General features: G+C 46.6%; 1 long non-coding RNA gene across 1 annotated transcript; it reads right to left on the bottom strand.

The window, feature by feature from the left end:
- Positions 1-497: 497 nt before the first annotated feature.
- Positions 498-12622, bottom strand: LOC113960791. The gene is made up of 3 exons (XR_003532101.1): positions 12612-12622; positions 2347-2350; positions 498-598 (listed from the first exon to the last, which is right to left on the bottom strand). It is a non-coding gene; the product is annotated as an uncharacterized LOC113960791 (long non-coding RNA).
- Between the last annotated feature and the right edge of the window lie 11435 nt (positions 12623-24057).

Here is a 24057-nt window from a genome sequence, read left to right as displayed (position 1 = left end):
CTTTCCTTCCGGCGGCTTGGAGGTGCAGGTTCCCTGCTGTTGAGTCTGCCGTGTTGGGGAGCGAGGCCTGGCTAGGCCTTGCCGACCTTGGGAGACAGAGGTTGCCGGCGATCGTTCCGGAGCGACTCTCGGTTGTCCCAGGAGAGTAGTGAGATATCTTCTTTGCTAACTCTTTTGTTCTTTAGTTACTAGATCTCGGGCTACTGATTGGGATATATATATATATATATTTTATTTTAGTTTTGTTCCTTTTCCCCTTCCCCTTTCCCTTTCCCTTGTGAAATTGTATATAAGTGTAAATATATTTATATATATCAGTTTGGTTGTCCTCTCTCTCGTTTTCGGGTTTTTCTTAGTTTTTTTTTCTCCCTCTTCTCCCTGAGGTTTTTTTTTGTTGGGGGGGGGGGGACTTCTGGTGGTAAGGTTTGGAGACTTGGCAGGGAGCCAGCTTCAAACCATATCATCCAGAAAGGATTCAAAAAGACTAAGCCATGGAACCTATCTCCGACAGAGAGAATTACACTGCAAAGAATCATCACTAGGCCTTCAGCCTCAAAGAAAAACTGCGAAATTACCCACAACACCCACTTAAAACTGACTTAAACACTTATGCAAGTAAGCCCACGAGACAAGTGAAAGTAAAAATAAGATCAAGTGGCGTATATAACACATAATGTGTAATTTCTCTTGATGTTCCTTAATCGTCTCCTTTGGAATGCTCTGTATATAATACTGCCTTATTAAGAAAACATTTTACACATCAGATGAATATTTTAAAATACAAATAGGGGGAAAGAGACTATGCAGGCACATAAACAGATGCTAAATCAGAATAGATCTCATTTAAGTTTGTTAGGCTTTATATTCCTTATATTAATTCCTTTTCAAACAGAGTACAGTTGTTGACTACAAAAAATGACAAATCGAGAAGTACACAACCAATAACTACTTAAAATGTAAAATGTATAATTAAAATATGAAAGTATAATAGAAATTCCAGCTATGCGTGAGTGAAGGATGACTGAGGTGGCCATCTATTGAATGACTGGAAAAAGACTGTATGACAGAGAGAGAAACTGTGTAAATATATATGTGTGTGGACTTAAAAATACTTTACATGGGGTGGAATTCCGTCCTTATTATAAAATACTGCATTTTCATTTTGGTAATCATTGTAGTTGTGCTATTGATGATACCTTGCTTGATCACCCTGTTGCAAAGGGCCCTGCAGTAGACTGTCAAGGCCATCTTTGTGGCATAAATACAAAAAGGAAGAATTGTCGGGGTTGACAGCAGGTCTGTTGGAAGGAAGACAGAACTGCAAAAGCGGATATCCTGAACGTTTTGCAAAATCATCGTGAACCTGCAAGAGCTAAGTCACTGTGAGTCTGCGAATGCTGAATCATTGTGAGTTTGCTATAGGGCAGCCAATCCTGATGTACGTTTATGTGGGAACACCAATTGTGGTGTGGCATGTGTGCTATACCAGGGGGTATAAATGTCAGTAATCTGTTGCAATAAAAGTCCTATTTCTTGGAAGAAGACTGTTTCTGTGTATTTCTTGACTGCCACAACAACATCCTGTCACCCCAGAAATGGAAATAGTCTCCAGCCCCACTTGTCCTGATGGCATTAACATGCATTGAGCACCAGTGTCAACCAAAGCCTGGTATTCTTGTGGGTCTGACATGCCAGGCCATCGGATCCACACAGTCCAATAGACATGGTTGTCCCATACCTCTACCTGTCTAGAGGCAGGGCCCCTAACACTGGTCTTGTTTGGGGCCATCACAGCTCTTTCCCTGTGAATACATTCGGGAGGTACCTTCTAGCTGGTCAGATCCTTGCCCATGGGATATCAGTACTGCACTTACTCTCACTGACTTCCCTTTTTCTCCCTCCTTTAGCTCTTGTACTTGGGCTGCTAGGGCGTGTGTAGGTTTCCAGTCCCACTGTCTCATGTCTTCTGCGTGGTCGACTACGAAGTACCACAGCTCAGTTTGTGGGGTCTGTCCACTCTTTCTAGCTGGAGTGTGTCTGACTCTGACCTCAGAGGCTCTGGTTTGCACTGATGCCACGTGGAAGCTGTTTTCCTTAACCTCTTCTCTAAGTTTTTTCTGTTCATCTTTTACTTCTGTAATCAGTGCCTTGAGACCCTCAACCAATGTCTCTATAGTGGAGATATGTGTCCATAACAGTGGATGGACCAGGCTGTTGTACATTCTGAGTTTATTCGTTAAAGAGCCCACTGTCTCTCTGTTTTCTTCAAAATGCAATGATGCCAGAAAACTGGTGCATACAGGTGGCCCCAGGTGTGAAAGGCTCCACCACATCTGTGATATACACCTGACTTCATCAGGGTTGTTGTTGGGTTGCCTGTCCTTTTCAAAAAGTATCTCTAACGGTGCCATTTCTCTCAGGCGTTGGATACCTTCCTCCATGGTCTTCCAGGTTGTCTCATAATGGTGCTGCTGAAGGAAGTCTCTGTAAACAAACTTCTCTCTCACACCTGTTAGAAGTCACTCCCAGAGAGAAAGGGGCTTTGACTCCCTCATGAACACCTGCTCAATACCCACACCCAGAGATCCGAAATACCTTGCTTCATTGCCATCAAGTGGCAAACCTTCACCCATAAGGTTCCACACTCGCATCAACCAGGTCAAGATGGGCTCACTTTGGCATCGAGTTACGTTTTTACACAAATTGCGGAGCTGGTCATATGACAGGGATTCTGTAATAATCTCAGGTTGTGGTTCCTCTGCTGTTTGTGAAGGCCCTGGTTCCCCATCCTCGTTAACTGGGTGTATCAACTTGGCTTTATACTTTTTCCTTTGCACTGGGACCACTTCTGCTGGTTGTGACTTCCTTTCTGACATGACTGGGGACTGAGCACTTGTGATGTGTATTGGTTTCTCTGCTCCACTATCTATCTTTCCCTTCTGACTGTAGGTGATGTTGTACAGTCAAGACCATGGTGCGGTAAGTGTTGGCTAAGTTCAAGTACATTGCTGTGAGCTGTCCATCTCTGGAATTTATGGACCGATGTTCTTTCAGGCACTCATCGACCTTACAGAGGATCTATGTTTGGTCAGGGGAAAGCTTCCAAACAATCGGGGGAGAATATTCCTTCAGCACTCAGCCTATCTCCTCCCATGCTTCCATCCAATCAGGGTGATTTATGTCTGGGGCAGGCTGTTGGGCAGTGGCAGGCTGTTGGGCAGTGGCAGGCTGTTGGGCAGTGGCAGACTGTTGTACAGGTTCCTGGGTAGGATCCCTAGTCTCTGGGGTAGATCTTGGGCCAGCTGCCCAAGACAACCTCACCCTGTCTCTAAATGCTGGATAGGCCTCACTGAACAAACACAGCTAAAACATCATCAAGAATAGAGTATCTGTAATGTCTAGAGGGAATTTCAACCCTTTGAAAGCTATTGTGGTAGGGTCAGAGGAGAAGTGGGTAAAGGGTTGGGAGTAAGCATTGCCCTGCCTTCCTCCCCCAAAATAGGTACCATTATCAGTAAAACCCCAAGAATAGGAACCTAGGTGGTGATAGTAATACAGCCATGTATATATATTCCAAAGGAGAGTTACAGGACCAGAATTCTTTACCCACTGGACCCAGTTTACAAACTTGACAGCAGCCACAATTATGTTAGCCATGGTGCCTGTGTTTAAACAGTGATCCATAAATGGAAAAACCGCAAACATGGCCATAGGCCAAAAGAAATTGGACCACATGATGATGCCTAATGGGGTCTCTATACGCAATATACAGATGGATTACTCAAAAACTGTTACCCCCTTTTCCACTCTTTCACTTGTGCCCCACATTGGGCGCCAAAATTTGTCATAGTTTAACAAGACAAAAAAGCCTGCCAAGGAGGGCGGAATAGGAAAAAACCAAACTCCTCCCTCTAAGTTATTATAACTTTGAAATTAAGAGACTTTAGATGAAAAAGAGTGGAAAAGGAAATAACCGCTCTTTACAATATACATATATATATATAGTTGCCTAACGTGCAGTGTACCTGAAGATATGTGGTAACACAGTGGAGGAAGAATAAGGTCAGGGTGGATAGTAGGGTTCCTTTAGAGTGATGGGGGTCCCGGCTAGGCTGGGGCCTTGTAAGACACCCCAGCCTTGGATGGGTATGGGGCCCAGAACGGTTGGTTTGCTTAGTTTGTTTGTTTGTTTTTGGCTCACCTGCGGCTACTGCCCAGGTACAACATGTTCTGGATATATTTGCTTTGCTCTGTTACATCCTGAAAGGGTGGACAGGACAAAGGGTTGTTCCTGGGTATCTCCTTGAGATTGTACATAGATAGGTGATAGTAAAGTAGGAAATGAAAGACTTGCCCAAAACGTTCTAACAGGTACATAGCCTGTGTACCCCTATGTGGTTGCGAGCTATGCTGGCGATGGTACATGCCTTCGGTAGGGTCACCCATGCCAGACAGGTCAAAACGGTAGGTCCAGATACACTACATTCTTGGGCAGGATGAGCTCGTTAGCCTTCTGGCAGTCATCCTAGGAGAAGGACAACTCGAATCCCAAACCCAGGCAGATGGAGCTCGCTTAGCCCTGTAAGGCCATCCATCTAAGAGAAGGTCACTCTAATCAAACCTACGTCCTGAGGACCTCGCTGCCACCATCCAAGATCGCTCAGCCCTGGCAGATGAACCTTAGGATTAAAGGGTGGGTTCAGTTCCGTGCATACTGCATCTCACCTAAAAAAATCCATTGCACAGGCTTGAAGGCTTTACCCACATGCAAAAAGTCCTGCAACCACAGGCGAGGGTCGAAACGGCAGGTGAAAGGTGCACTGGAAGCCACAGACTCAACCCTGCATGCAGACAGTTCAGGATATTGGTCATTTGAGACTGACCGGAGATGACAGTCTCTTGGAGTAGCACCCTGAATGACCAAGTAACCTTCTCAAGGACAGCACTGCTTGCTCCACTTGGAGAGGGGCCTAGAAAAGGTGATCTAAACAAAGTTCATCTCCACCTTCACCCAGTTGGTTAACCGCAGAGCAACGGGTATCTTCTTCCAATGCGGTCGCACAAAGAGCAAAAGACAAAGGCATGCACCTGCCTCCATAGGTGTACCTAAATTAACTCTAACATGTGGGAACATCAGAACCAGGCTCGATTCTGCAGATAGCGGACATCCTGAGTGACGTTCTGCCCTAATTGCCCATGAACTGACTCGTCTCAACATCGACATTGCTGGTCTCAGCGAAGTTCGCCTTCACGAGGAAGGCAGCCTCAGAGAACATGGTGCCGGTTACACTCTTTTGGTCAGGTAAGCCCAGAACCGAAAAACATCTCTCAGGAGTAGGCTTCATGATCAAAAACTCTATTCTTCCCAAACTCGAAAATCTGCCGACAGGTCACTCTGACCGCATTATCTCCCTACGCCTTCCACTAATCAACAAGCAACACGTTGTCCTCTTTAGTATATATGCTCCAACTCTCCAAGCTGACCCTGTCGAAAAAGATAAATTTTACACTGACCTGCGCCTCCTTACCCAAAAGGTGCCTGCAGAGGATAAGATCATTATCCTTGGTGATTTCAATGCCAGAGTAGGTAAGAATTTTGCAGCCTGGAAAGGAATATTAGGCAAGCATGGTGTTGGAAACTGCAACAATACTGGTCGACTTCTGTTAGAATTCCATGCGGAGCAGCAGCTCAACATCACTAATACTATCTTTCAGCAGAAAAACAGTCCGAAGACAAGCTGGATGCACCCCAGATCTAAGCATTGGCACCTCATTGATTATGTCTTGGTGCGACAGAGAGATGTCCGCGATGTCCACCATACCTGCGTGATGCCCAGCGCAGAATGCCAAACAGACCACAGGCTTGTGCGTTGTAAACTCAACTTCAATCTCAAATTCAAACCTAAAAGGGGCAGCATCCCAAGGAGAAGACTCCAAGTTAACATTCTCCAATCAGCCACAGTGAGAGACAGATTCCAGGCAAATCTTCAAACTAGGCTTGAAAACCATTCCACAGATTCTGCAGATTCCTCCCCTGAATCAATTTGGCACCATATTAAAAACAGCATCCTGCAATCCTCCGAAGAATCTTTAGGTTTCTCCCTCAAGAAGAACAAGGACTGGTTTGATGAAAACAATCAAGAAATCCAGGATTTGTTGAGGAAGAAGAGAACCGCTCACCAAGCACACCTCACAATGCCATCCTGTCACGCAAGCAAAATACCCTTTTGTCTTGCATGCAGTAAGCTCCAACAGAAACTCCGTGACATCCAGAACAAGTGGTGGATCGATCTAGGTGCAAAAACTCAACTATGCGCAGATACGGGTGATCACAAAGGATTCTATGAGGCTCTGAAAACAGCATACAAGCCTACATACCAGGTCCAAAGCCCTCTACTCAGCACTGATGGTCAAACGCTTCTAACAGATAAAACCTCCATTCTGAATCGATGGTCTGAACACTTTCAGACTCTTTTCAGTACCAACCGTGTAGTCCAAGACTCAGCAATTCAGTCCATCACACAACAACCAGTGAAATACGAATTGGATACTGCCCCCACTTTAGGAGAAACCCTCAAGGTCATACAGCAGGTGAAAATCGGCAAGGCAGCTGGGGTTGATGGAATCCCACCCGAAGTCTGGAAACATGGGGGCCTTGCACTCCATGCTAAATTTCATGAGTTTGTCGTGCGCTGTTGGGAACGAGGCGAACTACCTCCAGACCTTCGTGATGCAGTCACCATCACCTTGTATAAGAAGAAAGGAATTAAATCAGACTGCTCAAATTACCGTGGTATTACTCTGCTCTCCATTGCTGGCAAAATCCTGGCAAGAATACTCTTGAACAGACTAATGCCCGCTATAGCAGAAGGAATTCTACCTGAAAGTCAGTGTGGTTTCAGAGCCAACAGGAGTGCCACAGACATGGTATTTGTTCTCAGACAACTGCAAAAGAAGTGTAGAGAACAGAACAAAGGTCTTTATGTAACCTTTGTCGATCTCACCAAGGCTTTCGATACTGTGAGCAGAAAAGGTCTTTGGCAGATTTTGGAACGTTTAGGTTGTCCCCCCAAGTTCCTTAAAATGATCATCTCACTCCATGAGGATCAGCACGGCCAAGTCAGATATGGTAACACACTTTCTGAGGCCTTTCTAATAAAGAATGGTGTGAAACAAGGCTGCATTCTCGCTCCTACCCTTTTCAAAGTCTTTTTCAGCATGATGCTCCAAAGGGTCACGGCAGACCTCGATGATCAGGACGGTATCTACATTCGATATCGTATTGATGGAAGCCTATTCAATCTAAGGCGACTGAAGGCCCACACCAAGACCTTAAACCACCTTGTCCGGGAGCTGCTCTATGCTGATGACGCCGCCCTTGTTGCCCACACAGAAGCAGCCCTGCAGCGTTTAACACCCTGCTTTGCAGACGCTGCTGAGCTCTTTGGGCTGGAAGTCAGTTTAAAGAAGACTGAAGTCCTCCATCAACCTGCACCTCAGGAAGTCCTCAATCATCCACACATCACCATTGGCCAATCAGAACTCAAATCAGTCCAGCAGTTTAATTACCTAGGCAGCCTCATCTCCTCGGATGGTAAGATTGACGGAGAGATAGACAACAGGCTAGCGAAGGCATATAGTGCTTTCGGAAAGCTTCACAAAAGAGTTTGGTGAAATAAACACTTGAAGAAAAGTACCAAGATCAGTGTTTACAGAGTCATAGTGCTGTCTACTTTCTTATATGGTTCCGAATCATGGGTCATCTACCGCCACCACCTGCGTCTTCTAGAACGCTTCCATCAACGCTGCCTCCATACAATCCTAAACATCCACTGGTCAGATTATGTGACCAATTCATTTGTTCTTGAACAAGCAGCAGTCACAAGTATTGAGGTCGTGTTACTGAGAACACAGTTGCGATGGGCAGGGCACATCTCCAGGATGAAGGACCACTGCCTCCCTAAGATCCTGCTTTATGGTGAACTTGCCACTGGCTGCCGCAGGAGAGGAGCCCCGAAGAAAAGATACAAGGACTCCCTGAAGCAACATCTCAGCCTCGGGCATATTGAGCACCATAACTGGTCTGCTCTGGCCTCCAATTGGGAGGCTTGGAGACACACCATCTATAACGCTGCTGATGCTTTTGAGAAAGCACGCAGGATCACCCTTGAGGAGAAAAGACAACGCAGAAAGAATTGAGCCTTGCAGAATATACCATCTAAGGAGTCTTTCTGCTCTGCCTTTTGCAACTGGACATGCCTTTCTCGTATTGGCCTTTTTAACCACCAACGCGCTTGCAATAAATGTGGGTAGGGCCCTTCCCAAATCTTCGTTCGCGAAGCCTAGCGATGATGATGATGATGAGTTTCCTAAAAAGAGCACGGAGAAAAAAACTCGAGGCCAATGTAGTGTATAAGATGATAAAGAGAGTAGATCCTTTAATCTCAGGCCTGAGACCCAGGGAATACACACGATGCGCGCACCCTCCGACAGTGGTTCTATGATTTTATAATAAGGTCCATCCAATCCCAGTTCTGTCCACCTCCAGTTCTTCCCTGTTCTGTTCCCGACACACCCCTTCAGGAATTGGGTTTGGGGTCTTTGGGACCCCTTCTTCCTCATCTTCATCTTCTTCACAGCACGCACAATCCTTGGAGTTCCTCCAAAGTTCTGGACTTGAAGGTCGCTGTGTCTGTGTGATATCTTCTGGTCCAGGCCTTAGGGTGTTTTCCTACAATTCTACCTTGAAAATAAGACTAAACAAGCTAACGGAATTTAGAGGGATTGATATGAAATGGGGTAACAGAGTTGGGTAAATGTAACTCTTATGCTAAGAGGTAAGGGATATAATACAGCTACATTAAAATCTACATTTACTACTTCTAAAATCTACAAAAGTTAAAAAAGTCAAAAAAACTCAGAGACATCAATATATGTACCAAAACAGAACAAGCAACAATACCGTAACCAAAACTTTCACTGAAACAGTTTTGTGCCTTTCAGCGCAGTTATAACCACACTCAGCAGGCAGCGCTGGTGCGCCTTGGGATGCAGGGGCTGCAGTGACTCACTCATGGTCACCAGGTGGTGCTGTTGGGCTCCAGCGAAATGCTGGAGATGCAGTGACTCCCTTTCAACCAGCAGGGGGGGCTGTTGTGCCTCAGGAGAAGCAAAGGCTACAGTTACTCACTGACGGCCAGCAGGGGATGGTGTCAGGCTCTTGTGGCTGCCGTATCTGTGGGGACTGGCATGCAGGAGGCAACTGCACCTCCTGAAGGGTGTGAGCTGCCACCAGCATGGGAAGAGAGAAGAGGGAAGCTATACCAAATGTGTTAAAAGCTATACTAAAATCTATATAATGTGTATTTTAAGGCATTAGCCCAATTTCTTGCTCATCGGGATGAGTTATTCTTGAGCCTGGAGGCTCCTTGAATATCAACCAGCTCTTTTGGATCCCTCTTCCTTGCAGGGCCTGTTCCCATGGGATTCTTCCAAGAAGGTCCCTGAAGAAGCTAAAGTTAGCTCTCCTGAAGTCCATGATTGCAATCTTACTTGCTGCTCTGTTTCTTCCTTGCCTAATACTGAACGCCACAATCTTGTGGTCACTACAGCCAAGGCTGCCCCCAACCTTCGCATCTCCAACAAGGTCCTCTCTGTACAAACAGGTCATGAGGTATGAGGTCAAGCAGCACACCATTTCTTGTGGGATCCTCCACTACTTGTGTCAGGAAGTTGTCATCAATGATTTCCAGGAACCTCCTGGACTGTTTGCGCTTTACTGTGTTGCTTCTCCAGCAGATGTCCGGGTAGAGTAATTCCCCCACAAGAACCAGGGCCTATGACCTTGAGACTGCTTCTAGTTGCCTGTAGAAGGCCTCATCCACTTCCTTCTCCCGCTCAAGCAGCCTGTAGCACACACCCACAAGGTCAGCCGTACTAATATGCCCTTTAATCCTAACCCATAAGCTCTCGACTCACTCATCATCCACCCCAAGACAGAGCACGATATATTCCAAGTGTTGCCTCACATAGAGGGCAACACCGTCACTGCACCTTTCTGGTCTCTCTCTCCAGCGTGTAGCCCCTGTTGTGGGTTTCTGTGGTTGGTTTTCTTTTTTGGTAGTGGGGGGAGGCTACATGGGGTGATTTCTGTTAGAAGTTGCTAGAAGTTTCCCCCCCCCGTGGAAACAATGATAGCTGACTACAGGAGGGACTTCCTGTTGTTGGCCAAGGGAGAGTCAATTGTTGCGTCTCTGTGATAACATATTTAAGAAAAAGTTTGTTGCGCAGAAGAAATTCAAGCCAGGGGGGTTGCTGATGGAAGCCTCCGGGCCTGGGGCCGGGCCGTGTGGCAGTTGGTCCAGGGCAGGCACGGCGCTGGAGCCGAGCCGGGCCGGGCTGGGGTGGCTCTGCCATGTTGCAGCTGAGCCCATGCGGGAACAAGTGGATTCATGAAGGAGGACTGTTACCCTCATGGGAGGCCCAGGATGGAGCAGGGTCCTTCAGAAGATCTGTCTTGCCTGTGTGACCTCTCCCAGCTCTTAGCAATTTTCGTGGGTGCCTAGAATCCAGCCGGGGTCAACCCATGACACCCTTCATGACAACATTCCAGTCATGTGAGCTATCCCACCATGTTTCCATAATTGCAATGAGATCAAAGCCCTGTGACTGCGCATGGATCTCTAGTTCCTCCTGTTTGTTCCCCATACTGTGTGCACTGGTGTACAGGCACTTTATAAAAGTATTTTGCAGAATCACAGAATTTTTAGGGTTGGAAGGGACCTCTGGAGATCATCTAGTCCCTTAAAATCAGAAAAATAATTCTCTGGACTATTTTTGAGTATTAAAAGGCAAAAAGCACTCCTTTATTGTGGTGCTGTATTAGGGAGGGTTCAAGACATACTGAAGCTTGAAAACCAAGACACCATTGGAGCTCAATAAAACAGATATTTATTACAAAAAGTGGTTGACATAAATGGGCACCAGGGAGAAGGAGAAAACCAAAGAGGAAAATACGACACCCTACTCACTTAGGTGTCATTTATGAGATGATCTTACCCACTCCAGAGACTATAAAACCCTCTGCAGCAACAGCGTTTTCCAGAGGGTTAGCAGGCTCCCATGATAGCAGGCATCCCCGCTAAAGGCAACTTGATCCTTTGTGTAGAGCAAGCCCCACCAACGGAAAAACCTGTCTGCTTTTATACAATCAATTGAGCACCTCTGCCCGGGGAGGTGTGGCCAGTACCGCCCCGCCAGAGGTTCCCAATCCCACCTTCTTGGTTATGTAAGTTCATCCCTTCAGCGCATGTGTGAGAACTTTGGAAATCCCCTAATGCACGCACAGTATGCTTTGGGGGTCTTTCCTAATTGAGTTGTGGGTCAAGCCTTCCTCCCCTCCTCTTCGATTTCTCCTTCAAATACCCTTGGCAATGAACCAATAGTAGAACACCAATTAAAATAGTTTATACAGAAGTTCTCCCTCCAAGGAAGAATTCACTGTTTTATCAGTGAACTTGGCAGGGAGAATATAAACTACTACAGGTGGCTGGGGCCAAACACAGACCAAAAAAAATCAACATTCCCGCTACAGGTGCCAAGAGTGCACAAAAATATTTTGCACACCCCCAATTGCATAGGCTTTTACAACTTTATACTATCATCTAATTACAATATTCAGATTCTAATTACAATATTTGGACATTACCTCATCTGTTACATCTACTTCCAAAATGGTCCCTCCTGTAGCACCGCCCTTGCCACACCCCTGCCACACCTCCTGAATTTGAGTCGGAGGTCCCAAAAATGCCACCTCTTCATCTTCTCTTTGTCTTCCTCATCTCCTCTGACTCAGTATCACACCTTCTGGAATGGTTTCAAGGGTCCTGAGCAGCTTTTACTTATATCAAGTGTTATGTCTCTTTCTCAGTACTTTTTTACAGATAGAAAACCCTTTACCTCATTAAAACCCCTTGTCTGTCAAAATTCTTAACAAAGAATGATAAACAGCATTTTTAGATATTTTGTACAAAGGTACTAGCAAGCTAAAGTTACTAACAAGCTATACTAAAACTTATATAATATAGATTTTAGGCTACACTAATCCAACGTCCCTGCCAAAGCAGGGTCACCTAGAGCAGGTTACACAGGAACATGTCCAGGTGGGTTTGGAATGTCTCCAGAGAGGAAGATTCCACAACCTCCCTGGGCAGCCTGTTCCAGTGCGCTGCCACCCTCAATGTAAAGAAGTTCTTCCTCATGTTGAGGTAGAACTTCTTGTGTTTTAGTTTATGGCCATTGTTCCTCGTCCTGCTGCTGGGCATCCCTCAAAAGAGTCTGGCACCATCCTCTCGGCACCCGCTTTCGAGATATTTATATGCATTGATGAGATCCCCTCTCAGTCTTCTCTAGACTAACCAGGCCCAGCTCCCACAGTCTCTCCTCATAAGAGAGATGTTCCAGAGCCCTAATCATCTTTGTGGACCTCCACTGGACCCTCTGTGGTAGCCCCTGGTCTTTCTTGTACTGAGGAGCTCAGAACTGGACTCCAGATGTGGCCTCACTAGGGTCAAGTAGAGGGGGAGGATCACCCCCCTTGACCTGCTGGCCACACTGTTTATGATGCACCCCAGGATACTATTGGCCCTCCTGGCCTCAAGGGCACACTGCCAGATTATAGTCAACTTGTTATCCTCCAAGACTCTTAGGCCCTTCTCTGCAGAGCTGCTCTCTAGTAGGTCAGCCCCCAACTTGTACTGGTACTTGGGGTTATTCCACCCCAGGTGCAGTACCCTATACTTGCCCTTGTTGAACCTCATTAGGTTTCTCTCCACCCAATTCTCCAGCCTATTGAGGTCCCGCTGAATGGCAGCACACAGCCTTAAGGTGTATGAGCCACTCCTCCCAGTTTTGTATCATCAGCAAACTGGCAGAGGGTACATTCTATCCCTTCATCCAGGTAGTTGATAAACAAGTTGAATAAGACTGGAGTCACTGACTACAGGCCTTCAACTGGATTCTACTCCACTGATCTTGACCCTATGAACTCTGCCATTCAACTAGTTCTTGATCCACCTCACTGTCCATTCATCTAACCCACATTTCCTGAGCTTACCTACGAGGATGTTATGGGAGACAGTGTCAAAAGCCTTGCCAAAGTCGAGGTAGACAACATTCACTGCTGTCCCCTCATCGACCCATCCTGCCATGTCATCGTAGAAGGCAATCAGATTGGTCAAGCATGATTTCCCCTTGAGGTTGACTGGCCGGTACTTTCCCGAGTCCTCCTTCTTGCCCTTTTTGAAGATGGGAGTAACATTGGCCTTCCTCCAATCATCAGGCACCTCTCCCATTCTCCATCATTTTTTAAAGATCATGGAGAGGGGCAGAGCAACAACTGCCAGCTCCCTCAGCACCTGTGGGTGCATCCCATCAGGGCCCATGGATTTATGGGCATTTAGTTTGCCTAACTGACCTCTAACCCAACCCTCTATGACCGGGGGAAATCTTTTCTCTGGTCTTCTTCTCTTACCTTCAAGGTCTGGGACTCCTGGAAGCTGTCCTCAGCAGTAAGTACTGAGGCAAAGAAGGCGTTCAGTAATTCCACCTTTGCTTTGTCTTCCATTACCAGGACACGCATGTAATTCAGCAGTGGCCCCACATTTCCCCTAATCTTCCTCTTGCTGCTGATATACATGTAGAAACCCTTCTTGTTGCCCTTGATTTCCTTTGCCAGACTCAATTCCAAGTGGGCCTTGGCCTTCCTCGTAGCATCCCTGCATATTCTGATGATGTTGCTATAGTCCTCCCATGTGGCCTGTCCCTTTTTCTACATCCCATAAATTTCTTTCTTGTGTTTGAGATTTACTAGGAGCTCCCTGCTCATCCATGCAGGTCTCCTGCCCCCTTTGCCTGATTTCTTCATCATGGGGATACACTAGTCTTGAGCTTAGAGGAAGTGGTACTTAAATATTGACCAGCTCTCTTGGACGATAAATCTGGAGATAAGAGAAGTTTTCAGGTTTCCAGGAAGGAAGCCTACAAACACCCCTTCATGCTCCCTGACAGCTGGCAGTGATGTGCGGCACACCAACCCCAGATGGGTACGGTTGTGCCAAGCACAGGGTGAAGAGAGGGAAGAGGATAATGGGGACAGGATGACAGCACTTTTCTCCATATGGGAGGTTTTCTGTCTTGGTTTAATGACAGTATATTCGGGAGTTGAGACCTCTAATGAGTTGAACTCTCCTTTTTTATTTCCCTCCCCCCAGTATAGAGAAGGAAAAAATTACGAGGAGTCTGAATGAAGAAGGAAAAATAAGAATTTTACTAATATGGGAAAGAAACAAAAAAACCCGACAATAGCAGAAAATATTACCTAGCTACCCCCTCTCCCCTAGGTTAAAACAAAACCTGGAAGGATATTTCATCTGGAAAAAGCCTTATGCTGCTGAGGTGCTGGTGTTGGTTTCGGCTTAGCAACCATGTGGGTATGTGGGTGGTGGGGCCGGGGCTGACCCAATGCAGTGCCAGGGGCCCATCGGGGCCAAGTGGGCTCAGGTTGCAGGACAGCAGCCCTTTGTGTGGGCTTCAGCTGAGATGGTAGCAACTCTGGGAAGGGGAAATCTCGAGTTACTGCTGGGTCGGCTCCCGGGCTATTGCAAAATAGCTGCTGCTGCAGCAGCGGCTCAGGAGAGGGGAATCCTGAGCTGGAGAGGGGAATCCTGAGCTGGCGTGGTGGCAACTCCCGGGCTATTGCGAAATAGCTTCAAAAGTCCTCTGAAGACAACACTATGGTGGTTCCCCTGAGTCTGAGCTCGGTCAGACAGAGAAGGAATGGCTAAGCGCTCTGGCAAAGACTCTTGAGTGCTGCAATGAGCAAAAACCAGGTACAGAGAGAGCAGTTTTGGCCCGCACCCGCCTTTTATCTCCTGTCTCTCAGGTTCCTGGGATGCTCCACTCCAGGGACCCTCTTTTCTGGCAGGTCTCAAGACCCCTGGGGACAGTCTTCCCCCAATCCAGCTCGGACGGGGGCAGTCCCCACACTCTGAAATTACGTGGTGGTATGAAATATTCATCACTGAAAAATCCTTCCCATTTAACTAAAACTACAACATCCTCTGAGATGCTTGGCTCAGGGTGGCCAAGTCCTTCTTCTTCTCCTATGAGGGGAACAGATGAGGGGAGGAAAACAATGCTCTCTCCTCAGTTGCCTAATGGAAGAACAAAGGGACAATGATCCCTTCCAGAAGTGTCTTTTGAGGAACGGACGATTGAGTCCAAAGGCCCAGTATTTCTGGCTAACTGCTGCATGCTGGCACACACACCCCCACTGCGATGAACCGTCGTCATGCCAGGACCCATACCAGTGTCTCAGCAGCATAACTCTTTCTGGATGAAATTGTTTGGCAGGGTTTTTTTTTGCTTTGTCCCTTTGTTCCTGGGGAGTCACATGGGTGGTGGACTCCCTTTTAGTGGGTTTCTTTCCTCTGTTTTGTTGTGTTTTATTTCAAGTTTTGTCTCATTAAAATTGTGATTTTAATGTCTTAACCTCTCAGGTTTGGTTTTTTTTTGCCCTCCACTATCGAAAGGGGGTGGCCTTAGTAATCTCAACTTGCCCTGCTGAGTGTTTTTAAAACCAGCACATGGGGCTACAGCGTTGGTGGATAGGGAAAGAGCAATTGACATCATCTACCTGGATTTGTGCAAAGAGTTTGACACTGTCCTGCACGACATCCTTTTCTCTAAATTGGAGAGACACAGATTTGATGGATGAATCACTCTGTGGATAAAGAAATTACTGGATGGCTGCACATACAGTGTTGCAGTCAACAACTCATTGTCCACATGGAGACCAGTGACAAGTGGTGTCCCTCAGGGGTCAGTACTGGAGTTGATATTGTTCAACATCTTTGTTGGCAACAAGGACAGTGGGATTGAGGGCACCCTCAGCAAGTTCACTGACGACACCAAGCTGTGTGGTGCAGTCGACACACTGGAGGGAAGGAAGCCATCCAGAGGGACCCTGACAGGCTTGAGAGGTAGGTGTAGGAGACCGGAGAAATGATTACTGGCTCCAAACAAATAAGTAGAAAGTGTGTGTGGGGGGGGGAGGGCAGGGCAAGTTCTGCATAGTGCACTGCTCCACACCCTGGCCCCCTGGAGCCATTGGTCTGGTCCTGAAATGGCTGCCAAGCTACATGGACCCCCAGGGAACATTAAAGCGCAGGCACGTGCCTGGGAGAGGGTCCTGGGAGGACAGAGCAGATAAAAAGCAGTGGCATGGATGTGACCCTTGGATTTTACAAGCAGCTGAGACCACTCTGAATCTGAGGTGGTGACTATATATATCTTTCTCTCTCCTTTTCCTTTCTCTCTCTCTCTTCCTTCTTCTAACTTTCTCTTTTTGAACTCTGGATAGCTTAAAGTTGGATGGGTTAGAGTTTGCTAAGCTAATGCTTTGTGAAGTGCCTTACTGGATGTTGTTTTAAAATTTGCAAAGTACCTTATTCTACCATAATGTTCTAAAGTTTGCAAGTAAAAGTTTGTTATTCAACCTCCTAAGAATTTTGTTTTTTCTCATGTTGTATTCGTGCTTAAGTAGATGCTACTACCTTTGGTCTGTGTTTGGCCCAGCCACCTGTGAGAGTCTGCTCTTTTCCTGCCAAGTTCTGAGAAAACAAGCACTGATAAACAAGAACTTCATCCTTGAAGGAAGCATCTTGTATAAACTGAAATTAATTGGTGACTGGCTATTGGCCGATGGCCCTCCAAGGGCATTTGAAGGAGAAAGTGAAGAGGAGGAGGATGAAGTAAGCCCCCAGACTCATTTAGGGAAGACCCCCGAGGTGTAGTATGCAGGTGCAGGGAAATTCCAATGTACACACGCATGTGCAGAAGGAGCACCACTTACATAACGGGGGGAGACACCGAAGGCCTCTAGATGGCCACACCTGCCCAGGTAGATGTCACAGGCTAATTGTATAAAAAGCAGATAGCTTGTGCTGGGAGCCAACTCAAGCTTCACATGAAGGACAACGTTGCCTTTTGTGGGGACGCCCGCTATCTTGTGAGCCTGCCGACGCTCCGGGGATGCAGCTTCTGCTATGGGGAATTCTAAGCATTCTGGGGTTGGTAAGACAGCCTCATGAGTAACACCTGAGCGAGTGGGGGGTTGTGCTGAGGGCTTATTTCCCTCCTCTTTCTCTCAGTTTCTCATCTTGTTGGTCACTTCTTTGTAATAAATATTGTTTTGTTGAGCTTTCAACGGTGTACTGATTTCAGTTTCAGCATTTGTCCCTGCTACACCCGTGCACCGCCACAGTGATTCTAAGTACCTTTCCCTTTTAAACTCCCTGAGTGAGCTTGGGACTTAACATTTTTTGGTGCAGTGAGCAGGGTTAACTCTGTGTGGTGGTTTGAAAAACCTTTTCTTTGGGGTAGCAATGGTTTGCCCCACTGATAATACTGGACCAATCAAAGGTTCATATGCGCCCTACAGAAATTACCTACCCACAGAAACGGAAGAGAAGGTGGTGAAGATAGTTTAGAAGGTAGGTAGCCATGATTTGAGACAGGAGGAAGCAGGGGGCCAGTGAGCCCCTCTGGGGGCCAAGGGCCCCCAGCCCCCAGCTGAGGCTACGGAAGACCTGGTATAGTGTCAAAGCTGGACCGGGTCCCATAATCAAGAGCTGGAAGAGTTTCCTTACTGTCAGCAGCAGCAGAAGACATTGAAATCGGCAGCGGAGCAGCCCTGAACAGAGACAATGGTGGCTAAAAGCCAAAAGATAGCCAGTAGCAGCAAGATAACGTAAAGTCGGTTGAAAGACACAGAGATGTTCCTGCAGGAGGGAGAACCGGCAACAAAACAGAGGAAAACTCAACAGAGTTGGTTTGGGGTAAGACTGTATTACTTTCCCAAAACCCAGAGACTTCCTGAAGAGGAGGGGTGGACTTCCAAACTTTTAGGGAGTCCTGAAATGCAGCAGCAACTAGAGAGAGAGAGAGAAAGGAGTTGAAAAACCCGGAGTCGTCCTGAGAGCTGAGCCAGGATGGAATGCGGAGGAGGTGCCTGTGCCCTCTGCTGCTGCTGCTGCTGCTTCTATCATGCTGGCGAGCTGAGACAGAGCAAAAGAGCTTTGGTAAGACTGAACTGAAAGCTACCTTCAATGTTCTAACCCAAGAGAAGTGAAGATCTACAAGGAAATCCCCCGAAGGCTTGGGCTCAGGGTTGGAATTTCCACAAAGTAAGAACCAAAATCCTGACTGCCATACTTAAATCTGCTGCCTTGGAAAAAAATGGAGGACACTAACCGGTGCCACAAGAAAACTGAAATGAAGGAACTGTGGCCTGAGAAGTGACAGAAAGACTTTTCTCTTTTCTTCTTGGACTTTTATTGAAGAAAAGGAGAAATTTAATTTAATGTAAATATATATGTGTGTGTAAATAAACCTTTGTAAATATTTTCCCCTTCCCCCAATAACGAATGGTTGTGTTTTGTCTGAAAACTCTCCACATGAAGTGAAAAAGATATCAAGTCCATACCATCACTAAACCCTCTCACAGAGGCAAATTGTGGGAGGGGGGCTTGAATTTAGAAATTGGATTCCTGGGAGTTTCAAACCACCACACTCTGTAAGAAGCAGTGAGGAGGTTTTTTCTACTTGGATAACAACCAGGGGCTGGACAAAGGAGAACTGATTTTCCATTGGAGCCAAAATCTCTGGCAAAGAGACCATGGTAACCCAGGAAATGCCTGATCTTGATTGCTTCCCACTGCTAGACTTGCTAAAAGATTATAAAGCCTATCCAGCCCCAAGTAAACGGAGCTGGGCTGAGGAAAATTGGCAATCTCTGGCAACTGTGGCTGAGAGAATAAGGGACTTGGCAAAGGACAAAAAAAAAAACATTGCAAGGGAAAAGCTATAGTGTATGCAATTTCTAGGAACTACCTTGATGGCTGCCCAAAGGGATAAATGTGTTGCTAAGCAAACTGATAAGGAGGTAAATGAATCTTTGAGTTGGTTAAGACCTTGCAGGTGACCTTGGAGGTCGAGTGCAGAGAACTGGCGGCAGGCCGATGAGGTGCTAGATGTTGGAAAGAGATTAACGGGAGACTTGCCTGAATGAAGCCTTTGTGAGAGAAAGAAAATTACAATTGTAGCTTGCTCACTTGGGGAGGGAGGATTTGGATAGTGAGACAAAGTTTTCCAGGACTGAAGAGTTACACTGTTCTTTGCTGCATTGATCGTTTGCATGTGTTTTGTCTTGGTAGTTTTGCGATGTTTATATTTGTATATGTTTTGTCTCAGTAGTTTTGCCATATATAAGTTTACCTCAAGCATTGTTTTGGGATGTTTGTGTCTCCTTTCTGGTTGCCACAGTGGGTGGAAAAGATTCCTTTCCAAATTTAGCTTGGGAGTTCACACAGGATTTCATATGAATATGAAACTAGACAGACCAAGGTATTTGTATACCCCTTCCTACCTACTCAGAGCAAAGTCTAAAATTACCGTATGTAGATTTGTTCTTTGAATTGAGAAACAATCAGGACTGGAGAAAGAAGTCATAGATTTGAAAAGAGATGTTGGAATTTTTTCCTAATGTCCCCCCCCCATCTGTTTCTTCCGGATGGGGGGGGAAACGGAGCAAAGCCGCACGTGCTGGGCAGTGGGGGAGCAGGGGGGAGGGCGAACTCTCTAGGGAAACGGAGGTTGCTGCAGGGACAGTTGAGAGTCGATGGTTTGGGGGTTTTTGGGTTTGGTGGGGACTGGACAGAGCAGGGAGCCCGGTTTCGGCCACCTCCTTTTCCTGAGAGGAAGTTTTTTTCCCCCACGGGACCCCTTGCAGAGGATAACTGAGAGAGAGAGACTGACCCATCTCAGAGCAAGGTATTCAGTTTTCGGGACTGCCTGTGGGAGAAAGGACTCCTTCATCTCTGGCTGTAAAGCCATCAGCTGCTGACTGCTGCAGGCATATGTGGCTGTGAGCAGCTGTTGAACTGCCGGGACAGTCCTGCCTTCCCCCCTCCTTTCCCCCCTCCTCCCCGGGTTGCTGCGGATTCCCCCCCCCCCAGGGGAATTGGGACTTTGTTTTGTTTCTTCTGAAAGTTTTTGATTGCACCATTTGTTGTTTATTCAGATTTTGTTAATAAAAAGCTGGGGTTTTTTTCCTTTTCCACACTTCCACCTGAAGTTTCTTAATTTCTAAGTTGTAATCTTGTTAAACTAAGACAGAAGTGTGGTTTGATACCAAAGGAATGGAAAGATTCTATGATGTTAGTTCTGGAGGACAATAGACTGGGATCTCTTGAGTATTGGATACTGCCCCCACTTTAGGAGAAACCCTCAAGGTCATACAGCAGGTGAAAATCGGCAAGGCAGCTGGGGTTGATGGAATTCCACCCGAAGTCTGGAAACATGGGGGCCTTGCACTCCATGTTAAATTTCATGAGTTTGTCGTGCGCTGTTGGGAACGAGGCGAACTACCATCAGACCTTCGTGATGCAGTCATCATCACTTTGTATAAGAAGAAAGGTACTAAATCAGACTGCTCAAATTACCGTGGTATTACTCTGCTCTCCATTGTTGGCAAAATCCTGGCAAGAATACTCCTGAACAGACTAATACCCGCTATAGCAGAAGGAATTCTACCTGAAAGCCAATGCGGTTTCAGAGCCAACAGGAGTACCACAGACATGGTATTTGTTCTCAGACAACTGCAAGAGAAGTGTAGGGAACAGAACAAAGGTCTCTATGGAACCTTTGTCGACCTCACCAAGGCTTTCGATACTGTGAGCAGAAAAGGTCTATGGCAGATTTTGTAACATTTAGGTTGTCCCCCCAAGTTCCTTAAAATGATCATCTCACTCCATGAGGATCAGCACGGCCAAGTCAGATATGGTAACACACTTTCTGAGGCCTTTCTAATAAAGAATGGTGTGAAACAAGGCTGCATTCTCGCTCCTACCCTATTCACAGTCTTTTTCAGCATGATGCTCCAAAGGGCCACGGCAGACCTCCATGATCAGGACAGTATCTACATTCGATATTGTACTGATGGAAGCCTATTCAACCTAAGGCGACTGAAGGCCCACACCAAGACCTTAAACCATCTTGTCCGGGAGCTGCTTTACGCTGATGACGCCGCCCTTGTTGCCCACACAGAAGCAGCCCTGCAGCGTTTAACATCCTGCTTTGCAGATGCTGCTGAGCTCTTTGGGCTGGAAGTCAGCTTAAAGAAGACAGAAGTTCTCCATCAACCTGCACCTCAGGAAGTCCCCCATCATCCCCACATCACCATTGGCCAATCAGAACTCAAATCAGTCCAGCAGTTTAATTACCTAGGCAGCCTCATCTCCTCGGATGGTAAGATTGACGGGGAGATAGACAACAGGCTAGCGAAGGCATATAGTGCTTTCGGAAAGCTTCACAAAAGAGTTTGGTGAAATAAACACTTGAAGAAAAGTACCAAGATCAGTGTTTACAGAACCATAGTGCTGTCTACTTTCTTATATGGTTCCGAATCATGGGTCATCTACCGCCACCACCTGCGTCTCCTAGAACGCTTCCATCAACGCTGCCTCCGTACAATCCTAAACATCCACTGGTCAGATTATGTGACCAATACATCTGTTCTAGAACAGGCAGCAGTCACAAGTATTGAGGCCATGTTACTGAGAACACAGTTGCGATGGGCAGGGCACGTCTTCAGGATGAAGGACCACCGCCTCCCTAAGATCCTGCTTTATGGTGAACTTGCCACTGGCTGCCGCAGGAGAGGAGCCCCGAAGAAAAGATACAAGGACTCCCTGAAGCAACATCTCAGCCTCGGGCATATTGAGCACCATAACTGGTCTGCTCTGGCCTCCAATTGGGAGGCTTGGAGACACACCATCTATAACGCTGCTGATGCTTTTGAGAAAGCACGCAGGATCACCCTTGAGGAGAAAAGACAACGCAGAAAGAATCGAGCCTTGCAGAATATACCATCTAAGGAGTCTTTCTGCTGTGCCTTTTGCAACCGGACATGCCTATCTCGTATTGGCCTCTTTAGCCACCAACGCGCGTGCAACAAACGTGGGTAGAGCCCTTCCCAAATCTTCGTTCGCGAAGCCTAGCCATGAATGATACCTGGACTTCTAAGATCACCAATTCCTAAATGTAAGGCGGTCTGACTATTGGTAATTTGCCTTTGCCTTAAGGTTTGTATTTTTTGGCAGTGGTGCAATTGCATTGCAACATCAATGGGCAATAGAGAATCTTACATGACAAAACATCTTTTTATTCAATGGCACTTGGCATGCCATTTTGGAGCTTAATTTACAAGTCCAGCAGGTATCAAAAATGGTTTTATAAAACTGCCTAACACTTAATAAGTTGTTACTAAATGAGCAAGGAGTATGTGGAATGCTGAACCTCACCGAATGGGAATGCTATATTAAGAAGCACGAGTGAAAGTGAAGGAAATCGCCGACTAGTCTGCTGAACTCCTCCAATCACTGCAGTCAAAAGACTGGTTTCACAGACTCTCCCCCAGATCCTGGTTTGCATCTTTCCTGCAATCTCTAGGACTCACAGGGTGGAGACAATAGCTTGCGTAAAGTGGAATCTCCATATTGACTGGACATATATTTTTGATTATTGAAATAGCGATTGTCTGTTGTATAATTTCTCATATACTCATAACAAAAGGGGAGGGAGTTCATTTGTATTTAAATCAAGGCAGGTATAAATTCCTAACAACTGCAGCACTTGGCCTCACTGCGCTGGTAATTGGAACCAACATGCACCGCTTCCTGGGCGTCCCATTCACAAGCGTGAGTGTACCAGGGTGAATTTTTGCTGATACTTTTGGTCTGTGTTTGGCCCTGCCACCTGTGAAAGCTTTGCTCTTTCCCTGCCAAGTTATGGGAAAACAAGCACTGATAAACAGGAAAGTTGTCCTTGGAGGGAGAACTTCTGTATAAACTGTTTTAATTGGTCTTCTGTGATTGGTTAATGGCTTGTCAAGGGCATTTGGAGGAGAAAGTGATGATGAAGTGAGGAAGGCTCGCCCCCAGACTCAATTAAGAAAGACCCCCAAACCATACTGCATGTGCGTGAGGGGTTTTCCGAAGTTCTCACGCATGCACAGAAGAGATGCACTTACATAACCGGGAGGTGGGACTGAGGGCCTTTGGCTGGGTGGTGCTGGCCACACCTGGGAGGTTGTGGTCACTCAGTTAATTGTATAAAAGTAGATAGTGCTTTCTTGGAGAGGAGTTAACTTCACATCAAGGACAATGTTGCCTTTCAGCGGGGACACCTGCCAGTTTTGTGAACTTACTGACTCTCCAAGGATGCCACTTCTGCTATGGGTAATTATAGGCACGCTAGGTCGGTAAGATAACTTTATGGGCAACAGCTGGGTAACTGGGGCTTATTTCTCTCCTCCTTCCTCCCTTTTGGGTTTGTTTGGTCAGCCACCCTCTTGGTAATAAATCTTGGTTTTTGTTAAGCCTTCAACGGTGTCATGGTTTCAAGCTTCAGTATATCCTCGAACCTCCTCCCTAATACATTTTGACGTAGTCGGCAGGATATACTGAACATGAAACACACCGTTGCCAAGGACAAAGTAGACTTTGCAGGTGGGATGCATAGCCTGTGGAGTGAACTGCTGTTTTTTGTAGGAAATTGGGCAAGGGTGGCAGGCTACAGAATATAGCTGACTCCCTGTGCTTCTGTTGCTATCTCTGATGTTGTTGTGATACACTTGGTTTTGGACATGGTGTTTAAACTTCGGGATGGGGGTCGTGGTGTTACCCCTGTTGTCGAAGTGTCCCAGGCAGATAGAGGAGTTTTGATAGTCAGTCAGGGATCGTTTAGGAGTCAAGTTTGGTGCCGGGCTGCCATCCCTGGGGCAGCCGGGGGAAGGGGTTTTTCCTTGTGGAGCTACACTGGGCTCTGAGTTACTTATCGAGAAATCTAGGACCTGTCAGGAGGACATCTCCTGCAGGGCTGCGCTGGATGGTGGCTTACTTAGAAATCCAGGACCTGTCAGGAGAGGATCTCCTGCAG

This window comes from Neopelma chrysocephalum, unplaced genomic scaffold (assembly GCF_003984885.1).
Source record: "Neopelma chrysocephalum unplaced genomic scaffold, ASM398488v2 Primary Assembly neopelma1_96887, whole genome shotgun sequence".
Taxonomy (NCBI): Eukaryota; Metazoa; Chordata; class Aves; order Passeriformes; family Pipridae; genus Neopelma; species Neopelma chrysocephalum.
The sequence above is the reverse complement of the archived record's forward strand: the minus strand, read 5'-3'. Positions and strand labels throughout refer to the sequence as shown.